The sequence below is a fragment of the Mandrillus leucophaeus genome, unplaced genomic scaffold (assembly GCF_000951045.1).
Source record: "Mandrillus leucophaeus isolate KB7577 unplaced genomic scaffold, Mleu.le_1.0 Scaffold383, whole genome shotgun sequence".
Classification (NCBI taxonomy): Eukaryota; Metazoa; Chordata; class Mammalia; order Primates; family Cercopithecidae; genus Mandrillus; species Mandrillus leucophaeus.
The window spans coordinates 760769-779479 of record NW_012104065.1 but is presented as its reverse complement, the minus strand read 5'-3'; the positions used below and the strand labels follow the sequence as shown (position 1 = coordinate 779479).

Genomic DNA, 18711 nt, shown 5'->3' with positions numbered 1-18711 from the left:
AAATAACCCAATTTAAAAATGGTCAAAGGACTTGAACAGACATTTCCAGAAAGAGACCCCTAAGCCAAAAGTCCGTAAGCAATAAACATCATTAGTCATCAGTGAAACGCAAATCAAAACTACAATGAAATAACACTTCATACAAACCAGGACAGCTACAATCAATGAGAATAATGAGTGTTGGCAAGGATGTGAAAAAACTGGAACTTTTATACAATGATAGTGGCACTGCAAACAGGTGCAGTTGCTTTGGAAAACACGCAGTTCCACAGTATGTGAAATATAGAGTTGTCACATGACCCTGCGATTCCATTCCTAGGTGTATACCCAAGAGAAATGAAAACATGTCCACACAAAAACTTGTACACGAATGCTCTATAGAAGCACTACTCACAATGGCCCAAAACTGGAAACAACCTGAATGTTCCATGACTGATGAATGGAGAAATAAAATGTGGCATACCCATACGACAGAATATCATTCAACCACAAAGGAGAATGAAGTACTGAACATGCTACTACATGCATAAACCTTAAAAATATGCTGAGTGAGAGAAGCCAGTCACAAAAGGCCACATACTGAATGATTCAATTTATATGAAATGTCCAGAGTAGACAAATCTAGAGACAGAAAGTAAATCAGTGACTACCTAGGGTTGGAAGGTTCTGGAGAAAATGAGGAGTGGCTGCTAAAGGGTACAGGATTTCTTTATGGGGTTATGAAAATGTTCTAACATTGATTATGGTGATGATTATACAGCTCTATGAATATGCTAAAAATTACTGAATTGTACTTTAAATGGGTGAATAGTAGATATGTGGTTATATCTCAGTAATGCCACTACAAAAAAAATTTAAAAATAAATACAAAGGTTGTGTGTGTGTGTGTGTGTGTGTGTGTATTCTTCTCTTTTTTTGGTAAGTTGTGCTAGAGTTTTATCAATTCTATTCACTTATTAAAGTATGAACCTTTACTTGGCTGATATTTCTTAGTTTTACATCTGCTTTCTTATTTTAATTATTTACTCTAATATTTATTATTTCTTTTCTCTTACTTTTTCTTGGAAAGAGTTTAACATGCCATCCTTTTCCTTGAGATTCAAGCTTAAGTGTTATTTTCAATCTTTCTTCTTTTGCAATGTGTGCATATAAAACTATAAATTTCCCTCTAAGAGCTACTTTAGTTGCATCTCACATTTTCATGTGTCATTTACATTATTCTGTTAAAATATTTTCTAATATCCATCATGATTCTTCTTTCATCTATGAGTTATTTAGAAGTAGGCTTTTAAAAAAGGTAATGAATTCTGACCAAGTGAAGCTTACTTAGAAAAATACAAGGCCGATTTCACATTCAAAAATCAAGCAGTGTTGACCATGAACAAGCCACGATGCATTCTGACTTTATTTCACACCCAGCAGAGTGTACAATTATGAGTTTTGCCTAAACTGAATGTCTGGTACCAGGTTGTTACTGACTGAATTGTGCAACATCCCACACCCCACCACATCCCCAGAAAGATATTAGTTTTAAGCCCCAGTACCTCAGTATGTGATCTTATTTAAACAGGGCCTTTACAGTGGTAATCAAGGTAATATAAGGATACTAAAGTGAGCCCTAATCCAATACAATTGGTGTCCTTATAAAAAGGGGAAAATCTGGACACAGACAGACATGCATACTGGGAGAATGCCACGTGACGATTGAAGTTATGGTACCCCAAGCCAAGCAACTACCAGAAGCTAGGAGAGAGGCCTGGAACAGATCCTTCCTCAGCACCTTCAGAGGGAGAATGGCAGTGACAACACCGTGATTTCAAATGCATTGCCTCCAGAACTCTGAAACAATACTGTTAAGCATGAAAGAAAACCACAAAACAAATCAAGCTACTTAATTCACCACATAAACAGAACAGAGGGACAAAATGAACAAAGGATTACCTCAACAAATACAGAATATTCATTTGACAAAATTCAAGACTGATGCATAATTACAACTCCCCGGAAACTAAGAATACAAGGAAACTTACTCAAATCTGATAAAGGTTATCTACCAAGAAAACTAGAGGTATCATGTCTGATATTGAAATAGGATCAGAAAAAAACAAGGATGTTTCCTGTAGCCATTTCCATGTTAACATCTGGCCAGTGCAATAAAGGCAAACAAAAGAGCACAAAGATGTGGTTCTGAAGAAAACAATGTCATCAATCAATAGTAGAATAAAACAAATACCTTTAAGGACTAAGATGTATAGGAGGCAGGAATACTGTTTTAACACTGGATAGTCACTTACCATTACCATCACCAGTAGGAATGATATGGTAGAATACATTTGTTTTGGCCTGAGAAAGAAAGAAATGCAGCCCCTGATGTCTGAAAACTTAACTGACACTCACAGTTAGGGCTCAATGTTGTTAACGGATCTGATGCTTACGGTTAAGCCATGCTGTTCTCTGGTTGGACATAAAACCAACTCAGAGAACATTCAAGTCAGACAAGGTCACTGTGCAACCCACAAAATTCCAAACATCCCCCCTCACTAAATAAGTGATGACTACTTCTTTATCAGTTACAGCTTTATCTTATAATAGTCTGTCCTCCCTATATAGATAAAATTTATTGAGATACCCAAGTATAGAAGTGCCCCAACTTTCTGATGCCACCCAATCCACGATAGGGATCTACTTCCTTAATTTCTCCCCAGAGTAACCCAACCTATACTATACTATACTCAAATCCTACACTAGGTTTTTTCTAACATCCTCTTACTGACTGATGTGCCTTACAGTTTCCCCATAGTGAACATTATTTCCTCCCTGCAACAAATAGTAAACCTAACTTGTTCAATTACAAAGGTGTTCCTGCTGATCTTTGGCTGAAGGGCATAAAACAATAAGCCTAGCCTATTTGCTGGGGGCCAATTCAGCTTGAGATTCTACCACCTTGTCAGAGAATTTCTAGACTGTGATACATTCTGTATTCATTCTCTCATTTTGAGCCAATAACTTAGAACATATGTCTTATTCTAGCCATTTTATTTATATAACTAAATATTTAGGAAAATTACTCTTCATTTAAACAGAAACCTTAATACAAAATTATAATAGACACTATGTTAAGGATTTTTAATTACAGACTAAAATTTCACACCTTCAAGGTTTTTCCCTTCCCATCATTACAGTTATTCTAACTGCAAAATTTTCTGCAAAAAGATACATATACAATGCATTGTATTTTGCTGTCACTTTTCCTTACTAATTCCAAAACTACAAAATAATTAAATTTATAATATAAGTAGCATAGTTACCCTGTAAGTATTTCGAAAGGCCATTCTTTTGAATTTAGCCTCATAATACCCACATCTCAGATATTATATGGATAGCTGGTAGTTATTACCAATTGCATTAAAAGTAAGTACTCCTTTTAAAAAATTCATAACTTTTAATAACCCAATTAAGAACATGAACTCTTACATTAAAAGTAAGCATTCCTTTAAAAAAAGTCATAATTTGTAATAACCCAATGAAGAACATGAACTTTGTAGACTGTAGACAAATTCACAGATTTGAATTCCAATTCTTCCAGGAAACCTACTGTGTGAGACTGGGCAAACTAACATCAATTTCTTAGTTTCGGCTACCTTAGAAAGGGATGAATAACAACACCTGTCACAAAGGTTGCCATGAGAACTAAATGAGATTCTATACATTAAGCACTTGGAATGTAGTAAGAACTCAATAAATGTTATAACCATCACCATCTATATATTCAGGATAATGTTTTTAGGAATAAACTAAATATTCAGGATAATGTTTTTAGGAATAAACTAAAGAGTGTGAGACAAATTCCCCTTTGGTATTTTACATATAAATTAGAAAATCCAACATGTAAACCTCACATTTAATATTAAATTGCCACCACCAAATAATATTTAATAAAAATATATATAATTTAAGAAAAGTTTATTTTATCAATAAAATTGCCATTAACTTCAGTAATAATAAAGCACTCTAAAAAGAATTACAGAATAACTACCATCCATACCCACAAGGGAGCACACTACAGCCATTTACCGGATCTTATGGGTTCTAAACATAATAAAAAACAGACAAAGCAATAAGGAAGTAGCATGAACAATTAGTTCAAACTAGTTCAGCCATATCTGTACCAACCAATCAGCAGTCTGCTTTTAGAAATGTATTTTGCATTAGCAAAGCATATTTAAGAAAGATACACATTAAAGAAGGGTGTGTTACCTGCAAACAAGTTTCCATGGCTGTAATACCACAGCAAAACACTTCCAAGGATCATTTTAGTACTGTCACCTAGAACTAAGATGCCATTCATAAAACTATTCTATAAAATAAATTTAGTATTTTAGGTAGCAACTCAAATCAGAAAATTTTCACATGACTGTAATTCATTTTCACAGAAAAAGCATTGGTATTTTACGGCAGAAGATGTCTGCCATGTCTAAAAGTAACTGCAAAACATGATGAACTAGTTTCTCCTGAAAGTATTTTTTTCATGAGGAAGAGAGTCAAAATAATGTTAAGTCTCTGTATATTCAAGAACTCTGGGAAAATACTATCACTAATAAAATCTTTTCCACAGGAATTTATATTTAAATAACCAGAGAAGGGTTAAGTCTCTCTGGCTTGGACATTTTTTTTTTCAAATTTTTGGTAAATTATTTTAAAAATATTTTTAAGGAAAGCCCAACGAGCTTCTTCTTTAAATGAAAACATTACTCTCTTCTCTGCTTCATCCCCCTCCACCCACTTCTTTCTAGCAAGAGATCATAGCAATGAAACAACAAAGGGAAGCTGTTATGTCTTAGCCTACAATCTGCCTGCTCAAAAAGCTCAAGAATTTAAATGGCTGTTCAAGAGCCGTTCACGAACTCAGCCAATCAGCAGCCAGCATTCTGATTCCTGCCCAGCAACAGGAGACAGACAATAAGGTCAGAAAAACATAGTTAAACAAAAGCTGTATCTGTAATACTTAAGTGTGGTTCTTTGTTTGAAATAAAGAATCTAGAACACAGTTTACATAAAACCCTAAATCCATGTAACATGCATTAAATATACCACACACATAAATGAATAAGATTTACATCTTTTATGCTATTTGCTTTAATAAATATCCATGAACATTTCCAGAAATATACATTAATATAAATTAATTTCCTACCTGAGGAATGAGTCAAACATGGACAATATACATAAGAACATACTTTTCTATACAATGAAAAATTCAAATGTAAATTTCTTTTTAAAAATTCCATAGACCATATATATAGTATATATAAAGCTAGCAAAACCTTAAATCCAGACAAGTAAAAAAAAAATTTTCATACCCATCTACCACTATTGTTGCAGATTTCCGATTCCAAAAATTAATAGTATTCTGGACCCAAAGGATTACTAGGGATAGTATTATGAAGTGTTGTGCTGTCTACTGCACTGAACTGACTTAGTTTAATTCATCTAATGAAATCTAAATGTCTGATGCTGGACAACCTACATTAAGTGGTAAAAGTACAATTACTACATCCTTTTCTCCTTAACTGCCTTTCGCAGCGTTACAAAAGGTTATATGAGATGTCTTTTCAAAGCTTTATTATAAAACAAGTGTGGATTACAAAGTAAATATTCATGAAAATAAAAGGCATTTTTATTACATTACACCATTCTATAGTTCTTTAAATATAGAATTATAAAATAAAAATGGAAAATTTGTTATCAGAATTTTTTTTCTCAAATTCACTACTTATTAGGTGTTCTTAATAACCAAGTTTTAAAAATAAACCTCATTTCCCCCCTTCCTTACAGATGAACCTTGTAATTTTTCAAACATACCCAAGAGGGAGCTTGCTGCAGCCATACTCTTTAGTTTATATAATCTCCCCACAGGAAAAATATATCAACAGCTGCTTCAATGTTTCAGTCCTGTGAGAGAACTGAAATTCACTGTCTGATTGGCTCAAAGCCGAAATAGTCTAAAACCAATCAGACATCAGTGTCACAAACCTTGCCCAGCAACAAGGGAAGCAGATGAGGGCAAGTGCTCTATCAAAAATCCAAAGGATGTGAAAATAAAGGTGAACAATGAACTGGAAACATTAGGAATATTAACTCCAGATGCTCTGTTTGAAAAACAGGTCTATGGTAGGGTTTCTCTGATTAAATAAACTAGGGTCTGTACTGCTTTCCAAGAACAGACTTAACTAAGTACCATGATTGTTAGGTCAAAAAGCATATACAACACATAAACAAAACAAATGCTGTATTAATTCAAAGTAATGAATATTTGATGAAGTATACTTCAAAATAAAATTAAAGCAAAAGCTTAGAAAACATTAAGTGGACATGGCATTTCTATCTTTGACAAAGGCATTTCGATTATATTCATGCTGTTGGCTGAGAGTATAACATTTTTCTGAATGAACATTTCATTCATTTTTCTAGTGAAAATAATTTTAATTCAAGTTTATTTTCATTAAATGGCTGAATTAAATATTAAATATTTAATATTTAACTGATAATTTCTAACCTCTTTAGAAATGCAACTCTGCTATTAGGTTCTTTAAGAATCCCAATCTCAGTTGAAAACTGTATGATTTTATTTTGCATTTCTAAATTTTGCTTGAGAATTTGCAATACTCTTAAAATCATAAAGAATAATGGGTTGCACAATAAATGCTAATAATCTGCTTTACTGCTTATTGTTCATTAAATAGACTAGTGAGTCTGTTCACTCACTTTGATACTTATCTGCTCAAATTTAGTATAAAGATTTTGAAATTTTTATTTTAAATATGATGTCCATCAGTATTTGTAGGAGACTGGTCTCAGGACTTCCCACAGATAAAATCTGACAATGTTCAAGTCCCTTATATAAAGTAGTGTAGTATTTGCATATAACCTATACACATATTGCTGTATACTTTAAATCGTCTTTAAATTACTGACAATACCCAGTATAACATAAAGGCTATGTAAATAGATGTTATCCTGTTGCATTGTTAGCTACTGTTCTCTCAACTAGTATAAAATAACTGTCACTAGCTATCCTGCCGTCTTAAAAAAAAAAACAGTAAGTGGTGAAATCTGTTTATCAAATACTTATAAACTCAGTTGAGTAAGTTATCGAGTGATCATAATATTTGACACGTCCACAAATTAACCCCTCTGCCTGTCACCAACCAAAATGTGGAATGCAATATCCCCAAACTACGTTGTAAAAAATAACCAACCACAAAGGAAATAGGGAGTTTGCTTTACCAACAATTCCCTAGACTATGCAGGAGTAAATCATGTTCTTAAAATTTTGGTTACATCAAAGCCAGAATTGTCACTACAATCTAACTTCATGTTGCATTCAGTGCTATGTTTTCAGAAATTTTGAAACAGTCTATATGATAAAAACATAAGATACCTTAAAATTACTTCTCCAAGTCAATTTTGGGGATCATTGTCTTACAAGGGCAAAGTAAAATTAAATGACCTGATCCAACAAATGCCATTTTAGAATACACAGAGCAAATTACACCCCTTTAGAAAATTGGCCAATTTTCCATCAAGGCCCAACACACTAGCTTGCCAAACTCTATTATCATTATGCAGATAAGGAGTGAAGTTACAGAAGGTCTTGTATTTATCTCCACAGGAATTTAAGAAATCATTTGTCCAGAGCTGGGAGCAGTGGCACATACCTGTAATCTCAGTTACTTCGAAGGCTGAGGCAGTGGACTGCTTGAGCCTGAAGGGTAGAGACCAACCTGGACAACATAACAAGACCAGGTTTCATTTAAAAAATAAATAAATAACCAGCTGTAGAAATCATTTGTCCAAACGTACTTTTCACATTTTGCTTGGGTGAAGTAAAACACCCAGAATGAGGTATGAGGAGCTGAAAGATGTAAATCCCTCAAATGCCAGGAAATAGCTCTTACTTTTCTTATTAACCCAACCTAAAGAGAAAAGCTGGACAGCTAACTTTCTGTGTCAGTCACCTTTTACTAGATGATAATGCCGCAACAACAACAAAATTTCACTGGCCAATAACTGTATACTTTTTCATTCTAGGACACCAGGCTGAAGGAACAGCACCCCCTCACCCCATCTAGGCCTTGTGGCAGAGGGAAAAGACCAATATGACAGAGATACACAGTATACAACAGCTTTTAGCAGGGGTGTCCAATCTTTTGGTTTCCCTGGGCCACAATGAAAGAATTGTCTTGGATCACACATAAAATACACTAACGATAGCAGATGAGCTGAAAAAAAAAAATTTCATAATGTTTTAAGAAAGTTTACAAATTTGTGTTGGGCTATATTCAAAACAGCCCTGGGCTGTATGCAGCCTGTGGGCCATGGGCAGGACCAGCTTATTTTAAAGCTTTTGCTTAGACATTACTTTCATTCACATTCCTTTGGCTAAAACCAAATTAGTCATTAACGGCATGGGAAGTAAAAATCTCCCAAGGGGAAACACCTCACATCACATGGCAAAAGGTAGGGACATATAATCCTTTTGCTGTAAAAAGGTATAATTATAAAATACCATACAAACTATCACACTAATTTAAAATATACATATTCTAAAAAGCTTGGCATAACAAAAAGACTTCTGAACTAACAAAACTAGGTTCTATTCCATGTTCTAACATTAGTATACACCAGCATAGAATAAATCAATTTAACTCTTTAGAGTTCAGTTTCCTCAACTGTAAAACTGAAGAGGTTAGGCCAGATGCTTGCTAAGTTCCATTCTAGCTCAAGTTTTATGTTATTTTATTAATGTTTAGCTATACTAACACATAATTTTTCATTATGAAATAAAAATAAAGTGCCCTGTGCAACACAACAGCTTACTCCTCCTTCCTCATCCTTGACTCCTAAATGCCAAGATAAGCATAATCTTGAATTTGAGGTTTATTATTCCCAACCATGCCTTATAAATTCTGCCTTTTATTAACACCTTGAAAAAAACCCATTTTATTTATTACACACTTTGAAAGGAGAAAAAGAAACTGATGCTTATTGAGGAATAATATATGTCAGACACTATAACAAAACATATCCTTTTCTCATTAGTTTATGTGATAATTTACATAATTTCAACTTTACATATCATGTGAATTAATAAATCAATAACTATGCTACTATCCATAATTACACAGATAGTAATTTTAACTTAGTAAGGTAAAGCAGACACCCAATTCAGTACCAAGTTGTTTTCTTCAGCACAGGAACCCTTCTTATGCATTTCATCATTTAAGTTTGGGTACCATTTTAATAAAATGTTGAACAATCACCTACATGGTATCTTCCACAATTGTCTTCTTTATCTCTTTGAAAATGGAGATGTCATTTAAGATCACTGGTAAAACCTATCTACTCAGTAAATGAGACCTGAGAGCAGACTCCCTCCCCAGTTTCACCAGCCTGCTGACTACTTCATGTATTAGATACAAGAGTATTACCAGCAGCTTTCTAAGTATTAAATTATCTCATCCTTAATTTAACATAGCAATTAAGAGCAGAATTCACTCAACAAACTTAGAAGAGGATTTCCTCAACCTGATAAAGGGCACCAAGGAAAAACCCACAGCTATCATACTTAATGGTCAAAGACTGAAATTTTTCACCCTAAGATCAGAACAAGAAAAGCTATCTGCCCTCACCATTTCTAGTCAGCATTGAACTAGAAGTTCTAGCCAGGAGAATTAGGCAAGAAATGAAATAAAAATCAAACAACTTTTTGTTTGTTTGTTTGTTTTTTGAGACATGGTCTCTCTCTGTCACTCAGGCTGGAGTGCACTGGCACGATCTCAGATCACTGTAGCCTCTGCCTCCCAGGTTCAAGTGATTCTCATGCCTCAGCCTCCTGAATAGCTGGAATTACAGGCGTGAACCACCAAGCCTGGCTAATTTTCGTATTTTTAGTAGAGACGGAGTTTCACCATGTTGGCTGGTGGTCTCAAACTGCCAAGCTCAGGTGATCCACCTGCCTCGGCCACCCAAAGTGTTGGGATTACAGGCATGAGCCACCAAACCCAGCCAAAAGTCATACAACTTTAAAAAAAAGAAAGAACTATTTTTATTTACAGATAATAAAATATCGTATATAGAAAATAGTAAGAAATCAACTAAAAATTTATTAGAACTAATAAGAGTTTAACAAAGTTGACTATAAGATTAATATATAAAAATCTATTGCATTTCTATACCCTTGAAACAAATGATCCAAAAATAAAACAATTCCATTTACAGTAATATCGAAAATTATTTTGCCAAAAGTACAAAACTTAACATTCTGAAAACTATAAAATACTGTTGAAGAAATTAAAGACATAAATAAATAAAAGACATTTCATACTCATGAATCGAAAGACTCATATCCTTAAGATGTCAACACTCTTCAAATTAAAGCTACAGGTTTAAGACAATCTCTATCAAAATCCTAGCTATTTTCTTTGCAGACACTGATAAGCTGATCCTAAATTTAATATGAAAATGCAAAGGTCCCAGAACAACCAAAACAATCTTGAAGGAGAAAAATAAACTTGGAGAACTCATACTTTGCATTTTCAAAAGTTATTACAAAGCTACAGTAACCTAGACAGTGTGGCACTACTAGCAAAATGACAGGTATATCCTTAGGATATATTTTGGAACAGAAATAAACCCTCACTTTTACAGTAAATTGTCTTAGACAAGGGTTACAAGACCATTCAATGGGGAAAGAATAGTATTTTAAACAAAGAGTGTTGGAAAAACTGGATAGCCACATGCAAAAGAATGAAGTTGGACTCCTATTTCTTGCCATATACAAAAATTAATTCCTATAAATGAAAGACCTAAATTTAAGAGCTAAAACTAAAATCTTAGAAGGAAACACAGACATAAATCTTCATAAATTTGGAACAGGCAATGGTTTCTTAGATATGACCCAAAGAGAAGAAGCAACAAAAGAAGAAGGAAAAAAAAAAACAGTGTAACTGAACTTCACCACAATTAAAATTGTTCGTGCTGCAAAGGAAACCACTAAGAAAGTGAAAAGACAATTCACACAATGGACGAAAATATTTACAAACCATATACCCAATACGAGACTTGTATCTTGAATATATAAAAACTGTTACAATTCAATAATAAAACACCAAATAACTCCATTTTAAAATGAGTAAAGGACATAATAGGCATTTCCACAAAAAGGCTTTTTTTTTTCTTTTTCTGTTTTTTAAAAAAATTATTATTATACTTTAAGTTCTGGGGTACATGTGCAGAATGTGCAGTTTTGTTACATAGGTATACAAGTGCTTTGGTGGTTTGCTGCACCCATCAACCCGTCACTTACATTAGATTTTTCTCCTAAAGCTATGGTTTTTATAAGTCAATAATTCATAGGCAGTAAACGTCATTAGTCATCAGTGAAATGCAAGTCAAAACCACAATGAGATAACACCTCACACACACCAGGACAGCTATAATCAACAAGAATAATGAGTACTGGTAAGGATATGGATAAATTGGAGCCTTCATACAATGCTGGTGGGATTGCAAAAAGGCACAGCTGCTTTGGAAAACAGGCAGTTCCATACTATGTGAAACACAGAGTTGTCATACGACCCAGCAATTCCATTCCTAGGTAAATACCCAAGAGAAATGAAAACATATGTCCACACAAAAACTTGTACACGAATGCTCTATAGAAGCACTACGCATAATGGCCCAAAACTGGAAACAACCTAAATGCCCTGTGACTAATGAATGGATAAATAAAATGTGGTATATCTATATGATGGAATATCATTCAGCCATAAAGGGAATGAAGTACTGAACATGCTACTACATGTGTAAACTTTGAAAACATGCTGAGTAAGAGAAGCCAATCACAAAAGGCCACATACTGAATAATTCCATTTACAGTATTCCCCGCTTATCCACAGAAGATACATTCCCAAACACCCAGTGAATGCCTCAAACCGGATAGTACTGAAACTTATATATACTGTGTTTTTTCCTATACATATAAGACATTTAACTTATAAATTAGGCACAGTAAGAGACTGACAATAACAATAAAGTAGAACAATTATAACAATACACTGCTCGTTTCACAAAAGTATAAGATAGTTCTTACTAAAGATCTTAGCAACCTCAGCATACGATTCTTTTTCTTTCCTTTATTAAGTCAAAAACTTTAACCTTTTCCCTTAAAGGAAGCACTTTACAGTTTCTCTTTGGCATATCCAAATTGCCAGCATCACTACTCTTGCATGTTGAGGCTGTTATTAAGTAAAATAAGGGTGACTTTATGACAAACATTGTGATATCAGCACAAATCTAATAACCCAGACATCTCCTAAACGACTAATGGGTGGGTAACGTCTACAGTATAGACACGCTGAACATACTGGACAAAGGGATGGTTCGTATCCTAGGTAGGACAGAGGAGAATGGCATGAGATTTCATCATACTACTTAGAACGGTGTCAAATTTAAAACTTATGAATTATATATTTCTGAAATTTTCCACTTAATATTACCCACAGTTGACTACAGAGAGCTAAAACCACAGAAAACAAAACTGTGGAGAAGAGGGTACTACTGTATATGAAATGTCCAGAATAGGCAAAGCTATACAGACAGAAAGTGGCTTACCAATTGCCTAGGGCTGGAGGGCCTGGGAGGAAATGAGGGTTGGTTGCTAAAGGGTACAGGATTTCTTTATAGGGTAATAAAAATGTTCAAACATTGATTGTGGTGATTACACGACTGTGAATATGCTGAAAACCACTGAATTACACACTTAAACAGGTGAATTTTATGACATGTGAATTGTATCTCAATAAACTTGATATTTAAAAAAAAGAATAGCAGAACTTCAGTCAAGTGTTTTTCATTTATTTTTAACCTAAACCCCTTTACTGGGTCACACTTCCAACATGGACAGAACAACTATACCAAGAGAACCGAGTGTTGGTTTATACTTTAGAGCATTCATATTTTTAAGCCAACAAGTGTATCTGTAATTATATTGATGGTGAAAGGCAGTATGTGTAAAATAGCCGCAGCCTTGTTCTCTTATGTGCTCATCTTGGATGAGGTCATTACTCTTTTTCCCTGTCCTTAAATGGTACGTAATTCTACAGTATGCTCATCTTGCAGGATTGTAGTAATGGGCATAAAATACCCATGCAAGATATTTAAAAACAAAAAAGAAAGCAGTACTAAGCATGACACAGGTGACCCCTCCAGGAGCAAGTATTAATAAAGTCTTCTACACATAGAAAATGCAATTAACTATCTTTTACCAAAAAGACTAGACAGTCTTAAGTGAAACAAAAACATTATCTTTTATTATAAAATGGTACTATAACCAAAAGGCCTTATATGTAATTAATGATGATAAATGTTTTCAAATGAGGTATACTTCTTGAACTTTCTGATGTTACACATGGCTTTGTCACACTTTATCAATATTGTTTTTATTCATATGGCGTGTTTTGTCACCATTCTCTGTATTTGCCAATGCTCTAAAGGTATCCTTTAAGACACTTTTATTATAAATGGACTCTAATACTACATTTGTGTATTGTTTAACGGAACACTTTGACATTTTTTACCAAGTATCCAGTACAAAATTACTGCTTCTTTCAAATTTTAATCTCTGTCAAATCTCAGGAAAAGTTAATATATTTTAAGTGTCCAAACCTTTGATATTAGAAAACATCTTAAATATGCTGATATCATGATGATGTGCCTCTGAGGTCATTTCACAAAAGAACAAAAAAATGAAGTATTCTAGCATAATATTAGTGAACTACATAGTGTTGAGCACATAGAATACAGGTAAGTACTGGCTAAAAGAATGATGCGCTATATACACATAACTGACATCTAAAATAATTCCTACATGAAAAAAACTATTATTTTAGAAAGCAAAGACAATAATCTAGAACATTTTAACAGACTTCTAAACTAGCATGCTGGCATGTTTATATACAAAAAGTAATAAAATATACCCACTTATAAGTTGCCTAATAGAGGCAAAACAGAGCAGCATTAAAATCAAATACACAAGAGAGGCATTTTTCAGCCTTTTATAAAGCTTGCTTAGTTAGATTTCCCATTTCAAAAATAAAATGCCCCTTCAAAGGAAATCTACCTTTGCTTCTTACTACGTATTGATGAAAACCCTCTTTAAAATAAAAAACATACCCCAAAGGGAGCCCCCTGCAGCCATCTTATCAGTTCTTTCACAGCAACAGAAACTGAAATACAATTTGCATAGTCACTGTGGTTGGCTAATAAAAGCAGCATCATGTAACCAATCAGGAAGATAGAAATTAGACAGCCATAAGAGAAGAAATTTTAAATCTGCCTGGCAACAGCCTAAAAATAGAAACAATATGCTAGCAGGAATCTTAGAATAGATGCGAATATAAAAGCAAAACTTCCAGCAAAAACACTCTATTTTCTTGGAAAAAAATATGTGCCTTGCATTTCATCACCTAAAATATTAACTTGACACCTTTACTTATTAGGTGCCAATTAAAGAAATGAATGTTAAGCTAAATAAATGGGCCACTTTCAAGAAACATACCATTGTCCATATATATTTGTGGGGGTGTGTGTGTGTGTGCAAGCGCACATCAATACCTATATATTTAAGTGTTTTTCTATTTACAGAAGAATCATAAAACACTTGAATCACAGTCCTAATACATTAAAGGTTCTCTAAAATCTCAAATTCTAAACAGTACTGCAATTTTCCTAGCACTTTTTTTCTATAATTTTATGAGTTGATGAGATTTGTTGGTTTAAAAAAATCGTTTAATATGTATTAAAAATACAAAGCTTACATAACTTACCAAAGCGGACTTCAAAATAAGGTAGGAAGTATGCCTTATACATTTTTTAACACAAACTTCTTTCCACAAACAGCAGTGTCTTATACACAGTAGGCATTCAATAATTATTTTCTCAATTAAGTTAAAATAATTTCTATCAGTTAGAAAAACAAATTATCTTATGATTGTGTCAAGTAAAAGTTAAACATGCACATAAATAATCTGTACAGCACTATTTTTGATTTTTTAATTTTACCTAAAGTGTAGTAAAGTTGACAATACTTGAAATTTCTTACTCCTTTACCCAGATAACAGAATGCATTTTATCATTCTACCTTTCCAACCTAATAATGCTTAATAGGCATGTCTCTCTGTACAGTACAAATTTATTATGGAGTGGATTTTAATTCCTAAACATGGCAAACAATGTATAGTCTAATATAACATCATGAAGAGGATCACAGATCAGTACGAAATAACCAAATCAAACCAAAAAATAAATAGATAAATAAGAAAGAGAAAACAAAAAGAAAAAAAAAAAACCAACCTTTTAATTTCAAGAATTTAAATTACAGTTGCTGAAACGAATGGCTGGTTTGACAGCCAAGCCATGTTAAAACCAATGCTATTTATTAAAGTACTTGTGCTATGCATTTCTTGCATCAAACTAACCAGTAGTGTGTTTTGATGAAATGACTAATTTTTAAAGGTTTTCTTTGGTCACTACTTGTTATCCAAAATGCAAAGTGAATTCATATACTTGACACTATGAAACCCTTAAACACTTAATATAAAAATTATATGTAGAGAACTTACTTTAATCATGAAATAAAGATTAGAAACAACGCCTTTAAAACATATAAGAACACATAACCATTTTAAGTAACAAAAAGCTCCAGTGGAGAAAGGGTAAAAATTATACGAGTAATCCACTGACTGATGCTCTTTCTAACCGAATATTTAACAGTAGTTAGATTTTAAAATGAAATTTAACCAAGTTTTTAAAAACATTGGCCAGGCGCGGTGTCTCACGCCTGTAATCCTAGCACTTTGTGAGGCTGAGGTGGGTGGGTCATGATGTCAGGAGTTCAAGACCAGCCTGGCCAAGATGATGAAACCCCATCCCTACTAAAAATACAAAAAGTTAGCCGGGCGTGGTGGCAGTGAGTTGAGATCACACTACTGCACTACAGCCTGGGCGAAAGAGCGAGATTCCATCTCAGAAACAAAACAGTTATTTTAAACACTGGTCTATATGAAAAGTAGCTTAGTTTATTTTACTTATTTTTTTTAAATGTTACATTCATATGCAACAGATATCCAAAATTTAACCACAATTATATTTATATCTAAAATATCTTAAAATAGATCTTAACTTATACTATTATCCTCATTGCAAGGAAAGCAATATGAATAAACCTGAGTCACAATTAGTGAAAAAGTGTATCACAAACATATCAGATTTTGTTAATAAAGCACTACAGGCCAGCCACGGTGGCTCTCGCCTGTAATCCCAGCACTTTGGGAGGCTCAGGCAGGTGGATCACTTGAGGTTGGGAGTTTGACACCAGCTGGCCAACATGGCGAAACTCCAACTCTACTAAAAGTACAGCAATTAGCCAGGCATGGCGCAAACATCTGTAGTCTCAGCTACTCAGGAGGCTGAGGCAGGAGAATCGCTTGAACCCAGGAGGCTGAGGTTGAAGTGAGCTGACATCACGCCACTGCACTCCACCTCGGCAACGAAGCGAGACTCTGTCTCAAAAACTAAAAAAAAAAAAGCACTACAAGTGAGAACATTTAATAATCCCACATATCAAATATCACTTTAATTATGTCTTGGTATTTCATATTTTCTTTATTAGTTTTAATACTTTTAAAATAATTTTTGCTTATACTGGCCAGTTCTGTTTCAAGAAAAGCAAGAAGGCATCATGCTTGCAAAACTTTATTCAAAGCAGTTACACATCACATACCAATCCAAATCTGAGGGAAACTGAATAATCAAGGTACCTTAGAACAATTAGTATAGCAACTAAAATGCCTTAGAATAGTTTAGAGAGTTCCAGGAACTTCACCCTGGATCTCTATCTTATTTCTAGTCTCTTCCCCCTGCCCTACTAAAAACCCACAGGAGTTTAAAGTGGCAGCTGAGATGTCTGGGTGCAGTGGCTCACGCCTATAGGTGGGAAGACTGCTTGAGGCCAGCAGTTCAAGATGAGCCTGGACAACATAGTAAGACCCTGTCTCAACAAAAAAATTTTTTAAATTAGCAGGGTGTGGTGGTGCACAGCTGTGGTCCCAGCTACTTAGGAGGCTGAGGTGGGAGGATCACTTGAGCCCGAGAGGTCAAGGTCATAGTGAGCCATGATTGTGCCACTGCACTTAAGCCTGGGCCACAGAGTGAGATCCTGTCACTTAAAAAAAAAAAAAAAAAAAAAAAAAGGTGAAAGAAAAAAGACTCTTAATCCTCTTCCATATTATGGAAGAAATTCAAATTCCTCTTTGTACCAACTATTTATCTTCTATAGCAGAGCATACTGCTGGTTATCCCTCCTTGTAGATCTAATTAAAATTATTTTTTATCGCAACTTTTCCAGCCAATTCTATTTATAATTCTACATCTTCCTTCAGTTAAACCTTTCAAAGAAACTTACACTTTTGATAGCAAGATCTCTGTTACTGGGCATACAACAAAGAATGAACCAGCACCTCCACTGGCAGCAAAAGAAAAAATTACATTACCACTCTAAATTTTTCCTAGCAACAATGCCTAAGAATACAATCTACTTGTTTCTCACAAATGTCTGCAATCGACTTAGTTTCATAGGATGGGCTGTTAAAAACTAACTATTAACAAAAGTTTAATATATTTTAAGGAAGCACAGAGTTCTTTATCCAAAACCAAGAACTGCCACTTAGTTTCATCTTTTAGAACCTGAAAAAAATCTGTAGAGTTCTGACCAAAAATTCTATACTATGGAAACTCTCTTAACCTCCTAAACATCATATCAAATAAGCCAGTGTTCTCCATCCATTCTACAAATATACTCACTGATACCTATGGTCCTCTGCTCTCAACTAAACCTGTTCATATAAATTGTGTTTGTTACTAAACTTAGTTGTACATTTTTTAATGAATTACAGAATTCAATTAAATTTTGTGTAAACTGATGAAATATAAGTGCAAAAAAAAAGAGAGTTGTGAAGTATGTAACAGTAAGAGAGACCAATGCAAAAAACACACACACATACACACACCAGGGTGTGATAGATCTTAGGCAAATCATTTAACATCATTAGGTCTATAGCTTTCCATGTGAAATTAAGGAAATTAAATTAGAAGACCTTAAAGAATCTTTCAGGTTTTTTGCTGATAACATTTTAATAAAGTGTACTTTAAAATGTACTGTTTAAGCAATAATAAAGATAGGTTGATTTACTCATGTATTCAATATTCATCAAATGCCTAAGTGGTCATGATTATAGGACAATTTTTAAGCCACTCTAAAGAAATGATGTGATGAAAAGTACAAGAACATAATCTAATAAAGTGTTCCTGTATGTAGATTTTAACGTAAATGTGGAAGAGAAATATAGCAGTAATACAATGTATGGATATTGTTCTACATGTATGACCATGAAAATTAGGAGAAGTTCTGTTCTCTAGTGTCTATGAACTGCCATGTCTCCATTATAGACTGTTTAGTCTTGGGGGGGAAAAAAAAGCTTCCAAATGTGTAATTACAAAGATGCCCATATTGTCTTCCTGATAGGGTTAGTATTACCAATGTTTATAAGCCAGATTTCTGAAAACTGACTCTGCATTAAAAAAAAAAAAAAA

At 33.9% G+C, this 18711-nt stretch overlaps 1 protein-coding gene across 3 annotated transcripts in view; it reads right to left on the bottom strand.

The window, feature by feature from the left end:
* Positions 1-18711, bottom strand: part of ATF7IP (activating transcription factor 7 interacting protein) — a 141507-nt gene that overhangs the window by 82976 nt on the left and 39820 nt on the right. The gene's annotated exons all lie outside the window — the stretch shown is intronic.